Raw genomic sequence first — 18,474 nt, 5'->3', positions numbered from 1 at the left:
ATCGACGCAACTGTGAAAGATAATGTAAAACACACAAAGCTCCTAGCACAAAACATACAGGAAATCCAGGACACAATGAGGAGATCAAACCCAAGGATAATAGGTATAGAAGAAAATGAAGACTCCCAGCTCAAAGGACCAATAAATATCTTCAACAAAATCATAGAAGAAAACTTCCCTAACCTAAAGAAAGAGATGCCCATAAACACAAGAAGCCTACAGAACTCCAAAGAGATTGGACCAGAAAAGAAACTCCTCCTGTCATGTAAGAGTCAAAACACCAAATGCACAAAACAAAGAAAGAATATTAAAAGCAGTAAGGGGAAAAGGTCAAGTAACATATAAAGGCAGACCTATCAGAATTACACCAGAGACTATGAAAGCCAGAAGATCCTGGACAGATGTCATACAGAGCCTAAGAGAACACAAATGCCAGCCCAGGTTACTGTATCCAGCAAAGCTCTCAATTTACATAAATGGAGAAACCAAGATATTCCATGACAAAAACCAAATTTACATAATATCTTTCTACAAATCCAGCCCTAAAAAAGATAATAGATTGAAAACTCCAACACAAGGAGAGAAACTATAACATATAGAAAGCAAGAATCTAATTTCCTTGCAATGAAACCAAGAGAGACAAGCAAATATAATTCCACCTCTAACAACAAAAATAATAGGAAGCAACAATCACTATTCCTTAATATTTCTCAAAATGAATGGACTCAATTCCCTAATAAAAAGACATAGACTACCAGACTGGGTACATGAGGACCCAGCATTTTGATGCATGCAGGAAACACACCTCAGAGACAAAGACAGACAATACCTAAGAGTAAATGGCTGGAAAACAACTTTCCAAGCAAATGACATGAAGAAACAAGTTGGAGTTGCCATTCTAATATCAAATAAAATTGACTTTCAACCAAAAGTCTTTTAAAAAGATGAGGAAGGATGCTTCATATTCATCAAAGGAAAAAATCCACCCAGATGAACTCTCAATCCTAAATATCTGTGCTCCAAATGCAAGGGCACCTACATCCATAAAAGAAACCTTACTAAAGCACAAAGCACACATTGTACCTCACACGATAGTAGTAGGGGATTTCAGCAACCCACTCTCATCAATGGACAGATCATGGAAACAGAAATTAGACAGAGACAGAGAGAAACTAACCGGAGTTATGAACCAAATGGATTTAACAGATATTTATAGAACATTTCATCCTAAAGAAAATACAAACAAACAAATAAAAAAAAAAAAAGGACATACCTTCTTCTTAGCACCTCATGGAACTTTCTCAAAAATTGACCATATAGTCAGTCAAAAAACAGGCCTCAACAGATACAGAAAGAAAGAAATAATCCCATGCATCCTATCAGATCACCACAGACTAAGACTGGTCTTCAATAACAACAATAATGACAGAAGGCCAACATATACATGGAAGTTGAACAATGCTCTACTCAATGACAACTTTGTCAAGAAAGAAATAAAGAAAGAAATTAAACACTTCTTAGAATTTAATAAAAATGAAGATAAAACATACCCAAACTTATGGGACACAAGGAAAGCAGTGCTAAGAGGAAAACTCATAGCAAAAAGAAACAGGAGAGAGCATATGTCCGCAGCTTGACAGCACACCTTAAAGCTCTAGAACAAAAAGAAAGAAATAAACCCAAGAGGAGTGGAAAGCAGGAAATAATCAAACTCATGACTGAAATCAAGTACAAACAAAAAGGACTATACAAAGAATCAAGAAAAGCAGGAGCTGGTTCTATGAGAAAATCAACAAGATAGATAAATCGTTAGAGAGACTAACCAGAAGTCACAGAGAATGTATCCAAATTAACAAAATCAGAAATGAAAAGGGAAACATAACTACAGAATCTGAAGACATTAAAAAAAATCATCAGGGGTTTGGGGATTTAGCTCAGTGGTAGAGCGCTTGCCTAGGAAGCACAAGGCCCTGGGTTCGGTCCCCAGCTCCGAAAAAAAAAAAACATCAGATCCTACTACAAAAGCCTATATTCAACAAAACTGGAAAATCTGGAGGAAATGGACAATTTTCTAGACAGATACCAGGTACTAAAGTTAAATCAGGAACAAATAAACCATCTAAACACCCCATAAATCCTAAAAAAAAAAAAAAAAAAATAGAAGCAGTTATTAAAAAATCTCCAAAAAGAGCCCAGGTCCAAATGGGTTCAGTTCAGAATTCTATCAGACCTTCATAGAAAACCTCATACCAATACTATCCAAACTATTCCACAAAATTGAAACAGATGGAGCGCTACCAAATTCCTTCTATGAAACCACAATTACTCTTATACTGAAACCACACAAAGACCCAGCAAAGAAGAGAATTTCAGACCAATTTCCCTTATGAATATTGCCGCAAAAATACTCAATAAAATTCTTGCAAACTGAATCCAAGAACACATTAAAACTATCATCCATCATGATCAAGCAGACTTCATCCCAGGGATGCAGGGATGGTTTAATATATGGAAATCCATCAACGTAATCCACTATTTAAACAAACTCAAACATAAGAACCACATGGTCATTTCATTAGATGCTGAGAAAGCATTTGACAAAATTCAACACCCCTTCATGATAAAAGTCCTGGAAAGAATAGGAATTCAAGGCCCATACCTAAACATAGTAAAAACAATGTACAACAAACCAGTAGCTAACATCAAACTAAATGGAGAGAAACTTGAAGCGATCCCACTAAAATCAGGCACTAGACAAGGCTGCCCACTCTCTCCCTACTTATTCAATATAGTTCTTGAAGTTCTAGCCAGGGCAATCAGACAACAAAAGGAGATCAAGGGGATACAGATCGGAAAAGAAGAAGTCAAAATATCACTATTTGCAGATGATGTGATAGCATACTTACATGACCCCAAAAGTTCCACCAAAACTAGATAAGATTGATGAAGCTAAAAAATGCATGCTGAAAGGGACCAGATATAGATCTCTCCTGAGAGACACATCCAGAACATGTCCAATACAGAGGTCAATGCTAGCAGCAAACCACAGAACACTGAGCAAGACCCTCTTGGGGGTAATTAGAGGAAGTACTGAAAGAGTTGAAGGAGCTTGCAACGCCATAAAAACAACAATGCCAACCAACAACAGCTTCCAGGGACTAAACCACCACCAAAAAACTATACATGGTCTGACCCAGGGTTCCAACTACATATGTAGCAGAGAATAGCCTTGTTGGGGCACCAGTGGAATGGGAAGCCCTTGGTCCTGCCAAGGTTGGACCCCCAGTGCAGAGGAATATAGGAGAGCATGCAGTAAGGGGGATGTATGGTGGGAATACCTGTATGGGGGAGGGTTAGGAGAGGGGATGAAAGCTTATGGACAGGAAACCAGGAAGGGGAATAACATTTGAAATGTATGTAAAGAAATATTATCTAATAAAAATTTTTTTAAAAAACAAGAGAAAACAAAGAAGCTCAGGAAAATGTATTCAAATAAATATTTTCCAAATATGTAATGTTCTACCCAAAAAATAAAAGTTAAAAAAAGAACTGGATTCTGCAATTAAACCTGAGTCCCTGTCCCCAAGTTAATTCTGATTGGTAAATAAAGATGTGAACAACCAATAGCTGATCAGGAGAGACAAAGGTGGGGTTTAGGTTTCCAGGCTTAGGATCCAGGAAGAACCATGAGGAGAAGAAGGTGGTGCATGAGGGAGAAGAAGTTCCTGCCAAAGGTTAGGTGAGCCATAATCACATGACTGAGGACTGGCAAATTAGAGTGAAGAGCAGTGCAGATGAAAAGTGGTAAATATAAGTAATATTTGGGGTTATCAATAAGTAGATTCTAATAACAAAGGTGGTAGGTATCATTCCAGATATATACAAGGATTGTGCTGAATATTTTAGCACCTAATCCTTCTAAATTCCTTATAGACTAATAATATTCTGGCAGGGAAGTACATTTAATGACATTACTCAATACCTTATTTTAGGAAAGGCCAATTGGTAAAAATAATAAGCACATTTTAAGTGCTGACCAGAAAAGTCTTTCGCTAAGTGTCCAAACATGTTGATCACAGCCCAAATACAGGGGATGAAATTCTTTCAAGCTTGTGGCCTGGTAAAACTGTTTTTTCAATATTCCAGTGGAGCTTCAGTATACTTACTGGGTAAGCCAACACATTGGGTAATTATGTTTGACAAATTGGGTCCCGTCTTAAGTTCCACTTCCAAGGCATCAGGCACCCCAGTTTTATTGAGTACAATAGTTGTTTCTCTGACTGTTGGAATCCTTAAAGTGGAGCCACCTTTTAGGACATTCTTCTCCAGATACAAAAGTTGCTCGCTGTTAAAAAAGTTTTATGCCACTATTGTCTGATGAATTGTACTACATCTTTATATTTCATTCCACCTTCAATTCATGCTAGGGCAACAAGCCTCAGAGGCCTGCCAAGGCCTGCGACACAATGGACAGCAAAACCGCAACCAGGTTCTTCAAAAAACTTAATCTTCACAAGACTTTTTTTTTTAGTTTTTTTTAATTAATTTTTTTCTCCATCTTTATTAAATTGGGTATTTCTTATTTACATTTCAAGTGCTATTCCCTTTTCCGGTTTCCAGGCCAATATCCCCCTAACCCCTCCCCCTCCCCTTCTCTATGGGTGTTCCCCGCCCCATCCTCCCCCCATTACCGCCCTCCCTGCAAGAATCCCGTTCACTGAGGGTTTAGCTTGGCAGGGCCAAGGGCTTCCCCTTCCACTGGTGCTCTTACTAGGCTATTCATTGCTTCCTATGAGGTCAGAGTCCAGGGTCAGTCCATGTATAGTCTTTAGGTAGTGGCTTAGTACCTGGAAGCTCTAGTTGCTTGGCATTGTTGTTCATAAGGGGTCTCGAGCCCCTTCAAGCTCTTCCAGTCCTTTCTCTGATTCCTTCAACAGGGGTCCCATTCTCAGTTCAGTGGTTTGCTGCTGGCATTCGCCTCTGTATTTGCTGTATTCTGGCTGTTTCTCTCAGGAGAGATCTACATCCGTTTCCTGTTGGCCTGCACTTCTTTGCTTCATCCATCTTATCTAATTGGGTGGCTGTATATGTATGGGCCACATGTGAGGCTCTGAATGGGTGTTCCTTCTGTCTCTGTTTTAATCTTTGCCTCCCAATGCCCTCCTAAGGGTATTCTTCTTCCGCTTTTAAAGGAGGAGTGAAGCATCCACATTTTTGTCATCCTTCTTGAGTTCCATGTGTTCTTTGCATCTTGGGTAATTCGAGCATTTGGGCTACTATCCACTTATCAGTGAGTGCATACTATGTGTCTTTTGCTGTGATTGGGTTACCTCACTCAGGATGATATTTTCCAGTCCCATCCATTTGCCTATGAATTTCATAAAGTCATTGTTTTTGATAGCTGACTATTATTCCATTGTATAGATGTACCACATTTTCTGTATCCATTCTTCTGTCGAAGGGCATCTGGGTTCTTTCCAGCTTCTAGGTATTATAAGTAAGGCTGCTATGAACATAGTGGAGCATGTGTCTTTGCTGTATCTTGGAGCATCTTTTGGGTATATGCCCAAGAGAGGTATAGCTGGGTCCTCTGGTAGTGCAATGTCCAATTTTCTGAGGAACCTCCAGACTGAACCTCCAGAAGGGTTGTACCAGTTTGCAACCCCACCAACAATGGAGAAGTGGTCCTCATTCTCCACATCTTTGCCAGCATCTGCTGTTGCCGGAGATTTTGATCTTAACCAATCTGACTGGTGTGAGGTGGAATCTCAGGGTTGTTTTGATTTGCATTTCCCTGATGACTAAGGATGTTGAACATTTCTTTAGGTGCTTGTTGGCCATTAGATTATCCTCAGCTGAGAATGTTTTGTTTAGCTCTGTACCCCATTTCTTATTAGGGTGATTTGACTTTCTGGAGTCTAACTTCTAGAGTTCTTTGTATATTTTGGATATAAGCCCTCTATCAGTTGTAGGATTGGTAAAGATCTTTTCCCAATCTGTTGGTTGTCGTTTTGTCCTAATAACAGTGTCCTTTGCCTTACAGAAGCTTTGCAGTTTTATGAGATCCCATTTGTCCATTCTTGATCTTAGAACATAAGCCATTGGTGTTTTGTTTAGGAAATTTTCCCCAGTGCCCATGTCTTCAAGACTCTTCCTCAATTTTTCTTCACACCAAGATATTTTATATTATTTGGGACTATTGTGAAGGGTGTCATTTCCCTAATTTCTTTCTCAGCTTGTTTATCCTTTGAGTAGAGAAAGGCTACTGATTTGTTTGAGTTAATTTTATACCCTGACACTTTGCTGAAGTTGTTTATCAGGTTAAGTAGTTCTCTGGTGGAACTTTTGGAGTCACTTAAGTACACTATCATATTATCTGCAAATAGTGATATTTTGATTTCTTCCCTTCTAATTTGTATCCCTTTGATACCTTTCACTGTCTGATTGCTCTGGCTAGGACTTCAAGTACTATATTGGAGGTTATGGATCTTAACCGAGGATCTACTCCTGATATTGTATAACTCTTTCCTCACTGAAACCTTCCAACATCCATGCCATAAAATGTGTGTTGGGATTGTTTAGGGTTTTCTATTGCTGTGAAGATATACCATGACAATGGAAACAACTGAAAAAAAAAACATTTAGGTCTAGCTCACAGATTCCAAGATTGAATCCATTGTCATCCATGCAAGAAGCATTCTGGAACACAGGCAGCATCATGGTAGAGAAAGAACCAAGTTTTCTACTTATAAGCTAGCAGGAAAGAGAAATAGAGAAACATCCTGATCTCAGTTGAGCATATGGCCACTCCTAATTCAACAAGGACTCACACTTTTCATTGTTATTGTTATTAGTTTTTAATTATTTTTTGAGGGTGCAGCGAATTATTGATGGTATTCAAGAGAGAAGGGAGGGCTCCCTAGGTCCCTCCTGTTATTATGGGGTCTGGGATGAAATTGTGAGGGAGATGCTCAGTGTTGGGGGCTGAGTTGGGATGGGGACTCCTCAGCAACTGAGGGCACCTCTCTTGCTCTCAGTCTCCTTGCTGGGCTGGGTGGTCCAGGGTTTCTTACTCCTTGGAGACCTTGGAGGCCATGAGGTCCACCACCCTGTTGCTGTAGCCATATTCATTGTCATACCAGGAAATGAGCTTTACAAAGTTGTCGTTGAGAGCAATGCCAGCCCCAGCATCAAAGGTGGAAGAGTGGGAGTTGCTGTTGAAGTTGCAGGAGACAACCTGGTCCTCAGTGTAGCCCAGGATGCCCTTTAGTGGGCCCTCGGATGCCTGCTTCACCACTTTCTTGATGTCATCATACTTGGCAGGTTTCTCCAGGTGGCATGTCAGATCCACAATGGATACATTGGGGGTAGGAACACAGAAGGCCATGCCAGTGAGCTTCCCGTTCAGCTCTGGGATGACCTTGCCCACAGCCTTGGCAGCACCAGTGGATGCAGGGATGATGTTCTGGGCTGCCCCACGGCCATCACGCCACAGCTTTCCAGAGGGGCCATCCACAGTCTTCTGAGTGGCAGTGATGGCATGGACTGTGGTCATGAGCCCTTCCACGAGGCCAAAGTTGTCATGGATGACCTTGGCCAGGGGGGCTAAGCAGTTGGTGGTGCAGGGTGCACTGCTGACAATTTTGAGGGAGTTGTCATATTTCTCGTGGTTCACACCCATCACAAACATGGGGGCATCAGAGGAAGGGGCGGAGATGATGACCCTTTTGCCCCACCCTTCAGGTGAGCTTCAATCTTCTCCATGGTGGTGAAGACGCCAGTAGACTCCACGACATACTCAGCACCAGCGTCACCCCATTTGATGTTAGCGGGATCTCGCTCCTGGAAGATGGTGATGGCCTTCCCGTTGATGACAAGCTTCCCATTCTCAGCCTTGACTGTGCCGTTGAACTTGCCATGGGTAGAGTTGTACTGGAACATGTAGACCATGTAGTTGAGGTCAATGAAGGGGCAACAATATGCACTTTGTCAGAAGAGAAGGCAGCCCTGGTAACCAGGCGCCCAATACGGCCAAATCCGTTCACACTGACCTTCACCATCTTGTCTATGAGACAAGGCTGGCACTGCACAAGAAGATGCGGCTGTCTCTGGAACAGGGAGGAGCAGAGAGCCTAATTTTTTTTTTACACTCCAGATTTTATTTCCCTCATGGTCACCTTCACTCTGACAGATCCACATTCCTCCTTGTGTCTCCACAAGGATATACTCATCCCATCCACATGAGCAGACCTCTAAACTTCCTGGGGCATCCAGTCTTTTCAGAGTTAGGTGCATCTTTTCTGACTGAACCTAGACCCAGGAGTCCTCTACTATAATTGGTTGGAGGCTTCATCTCAGCTGGTGTACACTGCTTAGTTGGTGATCCAGTGTCTGAGATATCTTCAGAGTCCAGGTTAATTGAGACTGCAGGTCCCCCTACAGTCTTGTCTTCCTCCTCAGCTTCCTCCAGCTTTTCTTTAATTCAACCAGAGGGGTCAGCAGCTTCTATTCATTGGATGGGTGCATATATTTGTATCTGACTCTTCCAGCTCCTTGTTGGTTTTTTTGGAGGGCAATCATGCTAGGTCCCTATTTGTTAATGCCCCATAACCTCAGTAATGGTGTCAGGTCCTAGGTCCTCCCCTTGAGCTGGATCCTAACTTGGGCCTGTCACTGGATTTTCTTTTCCTTGGGATCCTCTCCATTTCCATGTCTGCATTTCATTCAGACAGGAAGAATTATGGGTCAGAGCTTTTACTGTGGAATAGCAACCCCACTCTCACTTGATGCCCTGTCTTTCTGCTTGATGTGGTTTCAATAAGTTCCCTCTCCTCACTGTAGGGCATTTCATCTAGAGTCCCTCCCTTCAATTTCTGACAATCTCTCACATTCCTGGTATCTGGTACATTCTAGAGTTACTTCCCAACCTACTTCCTCCTGAGGTTGCCTGTTTCCCTGCTTTCTGCTGGCCCTCAGGACTTCAGTCCTTTTCTGCCCCCCACCCAATAGCAGATCATGTTCTCCTCTTCCCCCAACACCATCCCTTTTCCCTCCCCTGTTACACCACCCCCGTATAGTTGTGTTCTTCTCCCCCCCCCACCAAAGTGGGACTGAGGTGTCCTCACTTGGGCCCTTCTGTTTCATGACCTTTTTGAGTTCTGTGAACTGTATCTTGGGTATTCTGTACTTTGTACTTAGGCTAGTATCTACTTATTAATGATAACATACCGTGCATGTCCTTTTGGGTCTGAGTTACCTCACTCAGGATAACATTTTCTAGTTCCATCCATTTGCCTGCAAAACTCAAGGGGTCCTCATTCTTAATAGCTGAGTAGTATTCCATTGTGTAAATGAACCACATTTTCTGTATCCATTCTTCTGCCGTGAGACATCTGGGTTGTTTCCAGATTCTGGCTGGAAAAAAAGGTCACTATGAACATAGTGGAACATGTGACTCTGCAGCATGGTAGGGCATCTTTTTGGTATATTCCTGAAAGTGGTATTTCTGGGTCCTTAGGTAGGTCTATTTCAATTTTCTGAGGAACTTCCAAATTGATTTTCAAAGAGGTTGTACCAGTTTGTAATCCCATCAGCAATGGAGAAGTGTTCCTCTTTCTCCACATCTTAGCCATTCTGACTCCTGTATGGTGGAATCTCAGTGTCGATTTGATTTTCATTTCTCTTATCATTATGGATTTTGAACATTTCTCTCTTTTTGTCATGTTTCTTTTTCTTCTTTTACACCTATATTCAAATTAGCAAGTAAAATAACAAGTTTCATTATGACATTATGAAACATGTATGGCACTGTACTCAGATGCATGCTGAATACCCTTGTATCCCATTCCCCCGCTATTCTTCTTCTTCCTCTTCCATTCTTCTTTTTTTTATTGGATATTTTTTTATTTACATTTCAAATGTTATTCCCTTTCCTGCTTTCCTGTCCATAAGCCCCCTATAGCATCTCCCTCCCCTTCTTCTATAAGGGTGTTCCACCTCCCCAACCACCCCCCCTTCCTGCCTCCCTGCTCTGACATTCCCCTACACTGGGGGGTCCAGCCTTGGCAAGACCAAGGGCTTCTCATCCCATTGATGCCCAACAGCGCCATCTTCTGCTAAATATGCAGCTGGAGCCATGGATCTGTCCAAGAGTAATTTTTGAATAGTGGTTTACTCCTTGGGAGCTCTGGTTGGTTGGTATTGTTGTTCTTATGAGGTTGCAAGCCCCTTCAGCTCCTTCAATCCTTTCTCTAACTCCTCCAACAGGGACCCAGATTTCAGTTCAGTGGTTTGCTCTGAGCATTTCCTTCTGTATTTATTACACTCAGATTGAGCCACTCAGGAGACCGCTATATCAGGCACCTGTCAGCACGGACTTCTTGGCTTCATCAACCATGTCTAGTTTTGGTGGCTGTACATATATATATATATATATATATATATATATATATATATATATATGTACATATATATATATATATATATATATATATATATATATATATATATATAGGCTGGATTCACAGGTGGGGCAGGCCCTGAGTGGCCATTCCTTCAGTCTCTGCTCCAAACTTTGTCTCCATTTCTCCTCCTATAAATGTTTTTGTTCCCCCTTTTAAGAAGGACTGAAACATCTGCACTTGGGTCATCCTACTTCTTGAGCTTCATGTGGTCTGTGGATTGTATCTTGGGTAATTTGAGCTTTTAGGCTAAATCCACTTATCAATGAGTGCATACCATGTGTGGGGTTTTTTTGTGATTGGGTTAGTTCACACAGGATGATATTTTCTAATTCCATCCACTTGCCTATGAATTTCATGAAGTTATTGTTTTTGATAGTTGAGTTTCTATATCCATTCCTCTGTTGAGGGCATCTGGATTCTTTCCAGCTGCTGGCTATTATAAATAGGGCTGCTATGAACATAGTAGAGCATGTCTTTTGGTTGTATGTTGGCACATAATTTGGGTATATGCCCAGGAATGGCATAAGTGGATCCTCAGGTGGTACAATACCCAAATTGCTGAGGAATCCCCAGACTGATTTTAAGAGTGGTTGTGTCAGCTTGCAATCACCCCAAAATGGAGGACTGTTCCTCTTTCTCCACATCCTCAGCAGCATGTATTGTCACCTAAATTTTGATCTTAACCAATCTGAGTGGTATGAGGTAGAATCTTGGGGGTTGTGTTGATTTGCATTTTTCTGATGACTAAGAGTGTTGAACATTTCTTTAGGTATTTCTCAGGCATTTGATATTCCTCAGCTGATAATTCTCTCTTTTGCTCTGTACCCCATTTTCTAATAGGGTTATTTGACTCTCTGGAGTCTAACTTCCTGAGTTCTTTTTATAAATTGAATATTAGTCCTCTATCAGATGTAGGATTGGTAAAGATCTTTTCCCAATCTGTTTGCTGTCCGAATGACAGTGTCCTTTTTCTTACAGAAGTTTTGCAGTTTTTTGAGGTCCCATTTGTCTTTTCCTGATCTTAAAGCATAAGCCATTGGTGTTTTGTTCAGGAAATTTTCCCTAGTGCCCATGTGTTCGAGACTCTTCCCCACTTTTCCTTCAATTAGTTTGAGTGTATCTGGCTTTATGTGGAGGTTCTTGATCCACTTGGACTTGAGTTTTGTACAGGAATTGCATTAATTTGCATTCTTCTACATGCTGACCTCCAGTTGAAACAGCACCATTTGTTGAAAGTGCTATCTTTCTTCCATTGGATGGTTTTAGCTCCTTTGTCAAAGATCAAGTGAACATAGGTGTGTGGGTTCATTTCTGGGTTTTCAATACTGTTCCACTGATCTATCTGCCTGTCTCTATAACAATACCATACAGTTTTAATGACTATTGCTCTGTAATATTGCTTGAGGTCAGGGATGGTGAGTCCCCCAGAAATTTGTTTATTGTTGAGAATAGGTTTCGGTATCCTGTTTTTTTGTTTTGTTTTTGTTGTTGTTGTTATTACAAATGAATTTGCAAATTGCTCTTTCTAACTCTATGAAGAGTTGAGTTGAAATTTTGGTGGGGATTGCATTGAATCTGTAGATTACTTTTGATGAAATGGCCATTTTTACAATATTAGTCCCACCAATCCATGAGCATGGGAGATCTTTCCATCTTCTGAGATCTTCTTCAGTTTCTTACTTCAGAGACTTGAGGTTCTTGTCATAAAATGTTTCAGTTGCTTGGATAAAGTCATACCGAGGTATTTCATGTTATTTGGGACTATTGTGAAGGATGTCATTTTCTGAATTTCTTTCTCAACCTGTGTATCCTTTGAGTACAGGAAGGCTACTGATTTATTTGAGTTACTTTTATACCCAGCCACTTTTTTGAAATTGTTTATTAGGAATAGTAGTTCTCTGTGAAACTTTTGGGGTCACTTAAGTATACGATCATATCATCTGCAAATAGTGATATTTTGACTTCTTCCTTCCCAATTTGTATCCTTTTGACCTTCTTTTGCTGTCTGATTGCTCTGGCTAGGACTCTGAGTACTATAGTAAATAAGCTGGGAGAGAGTGGGCAGCCTTGTCTAGTCCCTGATTTTAGTGGGATTGCTTCAGGTTTCTCTACGTTCCGTTTAATGTTGGCTACTAATTTGCTATATATTGCTTTTAGATTTTTTAGGTAAAAAGTGTTATTGAATTTTGTCAAATGCTTTCTCAGCATCTAATGAAATGATCATGTGTTTCCCCCTTTGAGTTGGTTTATATAGTGGAATACTTAGATGGATTTCTGTATTTGAACCATTCCTGCATCCCTGGGATGAAGCCTACTTGATCATGATGGATGATCGTTTTGATTTGTTCTTGGATTTGGTTTGTGAGAATTTTACTGATTGTGTTTTGTATCAATATTCATAAGGGAAATTGGTCTCAAGTTGTCTTTCTTGGTTGGGTCTTTGTGTGGTTTAGGTTAAGCTTAATTGTGGCTTCATAGAAGGAATTTGGTAGTGCTCTGGCTCTTCCTCTTTTGTGGAATAGTTTAGACAGTATTGGTATGAGGTCTTCTATGAAGGTCTGATAGAATTCTGCCCTAAACACATTTGTCCTGGGCTATTTATGGTTAGGAGACTTTGAATAATTGCTTCCATTTTTTAGGAGTTATAGGACAGTTTAGATGTTTTATCTAATCCTGATTTGATTTGGTACCTGGTATCTGTCTAGAAAATTGTCCATTCTTCCAGATTTTCCAGTTTTGTTGAATATAGGCTTTTGTAGTAGGATATAGTGATTTTTTTTAATTTCTTCTGATTCTTACGTTTTGTCTCCCTTTTCATTTCTGTGCTGGGGGCCAGTTCCACCACGTGTCTTCTTTCTGGTTAGTTCTTCTTGGGGCAGTAGAAGGGGAAAAGTGATTCCATAGAAATAATCGACACAACGGTCAAAGATAATGTAAAACAGAAAAAGCTACTGGTCCAAAACATACAGGAAACCCAGGACACAATGAGAAGATCAAACCTAAGGATAATAGTTATAGAAGAGAGTGAAGATTCCCAGCTCAAAGGACCAGTAAATATCTTCAACAAAATCATAGAAGAAAACTTCCCTACCCTAAAGAAAGAGATGCCCATAAACATACAAGAAGCCTACAGAACTCCAAATAGATTGGACCAGAAAATAAACTCCTCCCGTCACATAATAGTCAAAACACCAAATGCACAAAATAAAGAGAAAATATTAAAAGCAGTAAGGGAAAAAGGTCAAGTAACATATAAAGGCAGACCTATCAGAATCACACCAGAATTCTCACCAGAGACTATGAAAGAAGATCCTAGACAGATGTCATACACACTAAGATAACACAAATGCTAGCCCAGGTTACTGTATGCAGCAAAACTCTCAATTAACATAGATGGAGAAACCAAGATATTCCATGAAAAAACCAAATTTACACAATATCTTTCTACAAATCCAGCCCTGCAAAGGATAATAAATGGTAAAGCCCAGCATAAGGAGGAAAGTTGCACCCTAGAAAAAGCAAGAAACTAATCGTCTTGGCAACAAAACTAAGAGAAGAAAAGTACACAAACATAACCTCACATCCAAATATGAATATAACAGAAAGCAATAATAACTATTCCTTAATATCTCTCAACATCAATGGTCTCATCTCCTCAATAAAAAGGCATAGCTTAACAAACTGGATACGCAATGAGGACGCTGCATTCTGCTACCTACATGAAACACACCTCAGAGACAAAGACAGACACTACCTCAGAGTCAAAGGCTGGAAAACAATTTTCCACGCAAATGGTCAGAAGAAGCAAGCTGGAGTAGCCATTCTTTTTTTTTTTTTTTTGGTTCTTTTTTTCGGAGCTGGGGACCGAACCCAGGGCCTTGTGCTTCCTAGGTAAGCGCTCTACCACTGAGCTAAATCCCCAGCCCCTGGAGTAGCCATTCTAATATCGAATAAAATCGATTTTCAACTAAAAGTCATCAAAAAAGATAAGGAAGGACATTTCATATTCATCAAAGGAAAAATCCACCAAGATGAACTCTCAATCCTAAATATCTATGCTCCAAATACAAGGGCACCTACATACATAAAAAAAAACCTGACTAAAGCTCAAAACACACCATGTACCTCACACAAAAATAGTAGGAGATTTCAATACCCCACTCTCAACAATGGACAGATCATGGAAATACAAATTAAACAAGACATAGACAGACTAAGAGAAGTCATGAACCAAATGGACTTATCAGATATTTTTAGAACATTCTATCCTAAAGCAAAAGGATATACGTTCTTCTCACCACCTCATAGTACGTTCTCCAAAATTGACTATATAATTGGTCATAAAACAGCCCTCAACAGATACAGAAAGATAGAAATAATCCCATGCGTCCTATCAGACCACCATGGGCTAAAGCTGGTCTTCAATAACAATAAGGGAAGAACGCCCACATATACATGGAAGTTGAACAATGCTCTACTCAATGATAACCTGGTCAAGAACAAAAACAAAGAAATTAAAGACTTCTTAGAATTTAATGAAAATTAAGGTACAACATACTAAAATATATGGGTCACAATGAAAGTTGTGCTAAGAGGAAAACCCATAGCTCTGAGTGCCTGCAAAAGGAAACAGGAGAGAGCATATGTCAGCAGATTGACAGCACACCTAAAAGCTCTACAACAAAAAGAAGCGAATACACCCAAGATAGAGTAGAAGGCAGGGAATAATCAAACTCAGAGCTGAAATCAACCAAGTAGAAACAAAAAGGACCATAGAAAGAATCAACAGAACCAAAAGTTGTTTCTTTGAGAAAATCAACAAGATAGATAAACCCTTAGCCAGAATAACTGGAGGACATGGAGAGTTTGTCCAAATTAACAAAATCAGAAATGAAAAGGGAGACATAACTACAGAATCAGAGGAAATTCAAAAAATCATCATGTCCTACTACAAAAGCCTATATTCAACAAAACTTGAAAATCTGTAGCAAATGGACAATTTCCTAGACAGATACCAGGTACCGAAGTTAAATCAGGAACAGATAAACCATTTAAACAACCCCATAACTCCTAAAGAAATAGAAGCAGTCATTAAAGGTCTCCCAACCAAAAAGAGCCCAGGTCCATAGGGGTTTCGTGCAGAATTCTATCAGACCTTCATATAAGACCTCATACCAATACTATCCAAATTATTAGACAAAATTGAAACAGATGGAGCACTACAGAATTCCTTCTATGAAGCCACAATTACTCTTATACCTAAACCACACAAAGACCCAACAAAGAAAGAAAACTTCAGACCAATTTCCCTTATGAATATTGACGCTAAAATACTCAATAAAATTCTGGCAAACCGAATCCAAGAGCACATCAAAACAATCATCCACCATGGTCAATTAGGCTTCATCCCACGCATGCAGGGATGATTTAATATATGGAAAACCATCAATGTGATCCATTATATAAACAAACTGAAAGAACAAAACCACATGATCATTTCATTAGATGCTGAGAAAGCATTTGACAAAATTCAACACCCCTTCATGATAAAAGTCCTGGAAAGAATAGGAATTCAAGGCCCATACCTAAACATAGTAAAAGCCATATACAGCAAACCAGTTGCTAACATTAAACTAAATGGAGAGAAACTTGAAGCAATCCCACTAAAATCAGGGACTAGACAAGGCTGCCCACTCTCTCCCTACTTATTAAATCAATAGAGCTCTTGAAGTTCTAGCCAGAGCAATCAGACAACAAAAGGAGATCAAAGGGATATGGATTGGAAAAGAAGTCAAAATATCACTATTTGCAGATGATATGATAGTATATTTAAGTGATCCCAAAAGTTCCACCAGAGAACTACTAAAGCTGATAAACACCTTCAGCAAAGTGGCTCGGTGTAAAATTAACTCAAATAAATCAGTAGCCTTCCTCTACACAAAAGAGAAACAAGCCGAGAAAGAAATTAGGGAAATGACACCCTTCATAATAGTTCCAAATAATATAAAATACCTCGGTGTGACTTTAACCAAGCAAGTAAAAGATCTGTACAATAAGAACTTCAAGCCTCTGAAGAAAGAAATTGAAGAAGACCTCAGAAGATAGAAAGATCTCCCATGCTCATGGATTGCCAGGATTAATATAGTAAAAATGGCCATTTTACCAAAAGTGATCTAAAGATTCAGTGCAATCCCCATCAAAATACCAATCCAATTCTTCAAAGAGTTAGACAGAACAATTTGCAAATTCATCTGGAATAACAAAAAACCCAGGATAGCTAAAACTATCCTCAACAATGATAGGACTTCTGGGGGAATCACTATCCCTGAACTCAAGCAATATTACACAGCAATAGTGATTAAAAACTGCATGGTATTGGTACAGAGACAGACAGATAGACTAGTGGAATAGAATTGAAGACCCAGAAATGAACCCACACATCTATGGTCACTTGATTTTTGACAAAGGAGCCAAAATCATCCAATGGAAAAAAGATAGCATTTTCAGCAAATGGTGCTGGTTCAACTGGAGGTCAACATGTAGAAGAATGCAGATCGATCCATGCTTATCACCCTATACAAAGCTTAAATTCAAGTGGCTTAAGAACCTCCACATCAAACCAGATACACTCAAACTAACAGAAGAAAAAGTGGGGAAGCATCTCGAACACATGGGCACTGGAAAAAATTTCCTGAACAAAACACCAATGGCTTATGCTCTAAGATCAAGAATGGACAAATGGGATCTCATAAAACTGCAAAGCTTCTGTAAGGCAAAGGACACTGTGGTTAGGACAAAACGACAACCAACAGATTGGGAAAAGATCTTTACCAATCCTACAGCAGACAGAGGGCTTATATCCAAAATATACAAAGAAATCAAGAAATTAGACCACAGGGAGACAAATAACCCTATTAAAAAATGGAGTTCAGAGCTAAACAAAGAATTCACAACTGAGGAATGCCGAATGGCTAAGAAACACCTAAAGAAATGTTCAACATCTTTAGTCATAAGGGAAATGGAAATCAAAACAACCCTGAGATTTCATCTCACACCAGTGAGAATGGCTAAGATCAAAAAATCAGGTGACAGCAAATGCTGGCGAGGATGTGGAGAAAGAGGAACACTCCTCCATTGTTGGTGGGATTGCAGACTGGTACAACCATTCTGGAAATCAGTCTGGAGGTTCTTCAGAAAATTGGACATTCAGCTATCTGAGGACCTAGCTATACCTCTCCTGGGCATATACCCAAAAGATGCCCCAACATATAACAAAGACACGTGCTCCACTATGTTCATATCTTCCTTATTTATAATAGTCAGAAGCTGGAAAGAACCCAGATGCCCTTCAACAGGGGAATGGATACAGAAAATGTGGTACATCTACACAATGGAATATTACTCAGCTATCAAAAACAATGACTTTATGAAATTCATAGGCAAATGGATGGAACTGGAAAATATCATCCTGAGTGAGATAACCCAATCACAGAAAAACACACATGCTATGCATGCATTGATAAGTGGCTATTAGCCCAAATGCTTGAATTGCCCTAGATGCACAGAACACATGAAATTCAAGAGGGATGACCAAAATGTGAATGCTTCACTCCTTCTTTAAAAGGGGAACAAGAATACCCTTGGCAGGGAATAGGGAGGCAAAGTTTAGAACAGAGGCAGAAGGAACACCTATTCAGAGCCTGCCCCACATGTGGCCCATACATATACAGCCACCAAACTAGATAATATGGACGAACCAAAGAAGTGCAGGCTGACAGGAACTGGATGTAGATCTCTCCTGAGAGACACAGCCACAATACAGCAAACACATAGGCAAATACCAGCAGCAAACCACTGAACTGAGAACAGGACCTCCATTGAAGGAATCAGAGAAAGAACTGGAAGAGCTTGAAGGGGCTCGAGATCCCATATGAACAACAATGCCAACTAACCAGAGTTTCCAGGGACTAAGCCACTACCCAAAGACTATACATGGACTGACCCTGGACTC

The 18,474-nt window shown here is 40.0% G+C and overlaps 1 pseudogene; it reads right to left on the bottom strand.

Moving 5' to 3' along the window:
* Positions 1-7,054: 7,054 nt before the first annotated feature.
* LOC148001171 (glyceraldehyde-3-phosphate dehydrogenase pseudogene) lies at positions 7,055-8,133 on the bottom strand (annotated as a pseudogene).
* Between the last annotated feature and the right edge of the window lie 10,341 nt (positions 8,134-18,474).

The sequence above is a fragment of the Rattus norvegicus genome, chromosome 14 (assembly GCF_021556685.1).
Source record: "Rattus norvegicus strain SHRSP/BbbUtx chromosome 14, alternate assembly SHRSP_T2T, whole genome shotgun sequence".
NCBI classification, from domain to species: Eukaryota; Metazoa; Chordata; class Mammalia; order Rodentia; family Muridae; genus Rattus; species Rattus norvegicus.
The sequence above is the reverse complement of the archived record's forward strand: the minus strand, read 5'-3'. Positions and strand labels throughout refer to the sequence as shown.